This window comes from Sinocyclocheilus rhinocerous, unplaced genomic scaffold (assembly GCF_001515625.1).
Source record: "Sinocyclocheilus rhinocerous isolate Xijiao unplaced genomic scaffold, SAMN03320098_v1.1 scaffold3526, whole genome shotgun sequence".
NCBI lineage: Eukaryota > Metazoa > Chordata > Actinopteri > Cypriniformes > Cyprinidae > Sinocyclocheilus > Sinocyclocheilus rhinocerous.
In genome coordinates, this window is record NW_015653006.1 from 54,387 (window position 1) to 56,502 (window position 2,116).

Genomic DNA, 2,116 nt, shown 5'->3' on the forward strand with positions numbered 1-2,116 from the left:
CGTGGTTGACTCTTAACTTTTATAAAGAATATCTCTTTGTATTCGAGACTTTAGTCTTTGCAACTTTATAGATCTCCTTTATGCACCAAGAGCTTGTAACACTTCAAAGAGAAAGGAAAAATTGAAATCGCATCATATGACTCCTTTAATGTGGCATTCTTCGATGGCTGATTAATTACAGTATGTTGGCTTGACAAAGCCAAAGTACTGAAATCCTTTGTAAGCTGTCTGTCTAAATATATTATCAGCTCAAAGGGTATACAGCTTTTTGTGTTTTATACAATGGTAACTGTTAAGACATGTTAGTAACTTTTTTTTTTTTTTACATTTAACACTTCACGTTTTTCAAAGTTATTTGAAACTTTCAGACCTGGCTTTGCCAAGCCAAAATTAAAATTTGTCAGACTTTACTCATCTAGTAACCTGTGTGATAAATCATATGCTTAAAGAAATTGTTGCAGTTGTGTAGTGTGCCATGGCTTTTACCCAAGATCTCACAGCGGTCATATTAAATAGTCTGACAGACAACCATTGTAAAAGACCATAAAAATCGTACAGTGTGCATCTAATTTCATAAGAATTGTTTCTGTTGAAGGTGAACTGAATTGCCAACCTGAAATTCGTAACATTCAGTAGCTAAAAAACTTCAACAAAAAACTAAAGTTTCAACAAATATAGCATTTCATTGGGAAAAACAGACAGCCATATCATCAGTGCGCTTACTGTACAGGCATGATAGAGAAGCTTTTGTCATAGGTTTATGGTGACTAATGTGCCTTGTGGCTGTTTTCCAGGTTACAAGCTGTGTCCAGTGAGGAGCTGTTGATCAGTTGTGGCTTTTTCTTATGTAAAGGCCTGGTGTCAAGACTGGACCTCACATCTGTCTGCATGGCCTCCAGTCAATGCTTGTTCTTGTCCTGTCTCTGGCCTGGGGCTTTGTGGCTGATGTAGACATTGAAAGTGAGAAGTATCGCCATGTGGGAGCTGCCCGATTTACAGTGGGAACCCTGGTTCGTCTGGCTTCGCTAAGGGTTTATAGAGGGAAACTAGTTTATTTACCCATAGAGAACCCCATGTCTCGGCCTAGTCTGGTGGATTCAACTGCATCATTTAGCCACACATTGCCCCAGTCCAACTCTGATTCCTGCTGTCCTTCAAATTACTTATTTGGTCACACTCTTCAAAATTCTAGCAACTCCAACAACACTCCCAATTCAAAACAATCCAACCCATCATCTTTGGCTGTACTTGGCCCTACGGATTTCTTACTCAACCCCCTCAACCAGCCAGTACCAAAACACCGGACAGTGGTTCAAGATGAGGATTTTGTTCTAGTTGTGGCCATGTACCAGTCCCACCTTGCAGAAGACATGTTGGATGCACCTGCTTCCAGACTCGATGATGGCATAATCCACCTGATTTATGTGAAGGCAGGTATCTCTCGCAGATCTCTCCTGCACCTATTCCTAGCTATGGAAAAAGGAGGTCATCTTAACACAAACTGCCCCCATGTGGTTTATGTTAAAGTAAAGGCTCTGCGTCTTGAACCATACTCACCCAAAGGGATCATTACCATGGATGGAGAGCTGGTAGATTATGGACCGGTACAGGCACAAATTCATGGCAGCCTGGCAAGACTCATAGCTGGGTGACAAGACCGATATGGTGCTGGCATTTATTTTTTATTTTTTTCACATGTAATGAATGTAGAAGGGGACTAGGGCTATCAAGCCATGAAATAAATAAAAGTAACAAATCAGCCCCGTGCATTGTTTCACAAGTATTTTGAAGCTATATAATAGGTTTTTTAATGTGACAAACAAAAATTGTAATTGAAATTCAAGTTATTTACAGAAAATATTCCCCTGTGCCATAGTTCTGAAATCAACTAAGGTTCCACTGACATTAAAACATGGTCACAAAACTATTGGCATTTTTTGATGTCTACATGACACTGTCAATAATATTCTGCCCTTCCACCAACACTAAGAAATCGACTAAATTAAATTTTTTAGGGTGACCATACGTGCCATTTTCCCAGGACGCGTCCTGGTCCGGATTTCTATATTGCCTAAAATATCTAGGGTTTGGCTTTGTTTGCAGACCGATCGGTTTA

The 2,116-nt window shown here is 39.8% G+C and overlaps 1 pseudogene; it reads left to right on the top strand.

Moving 5' to 3' along the window:
- The first annotated feature begins 732 nt into the window (after positions 1–732).
- On the top strand, positions 733–1,760 carry LOC107715481 (sphingosine kinase 1-like; annotated as a pseudogene).
- Positions 1,761–2,116: the final 356 nt, after the last annotated feature.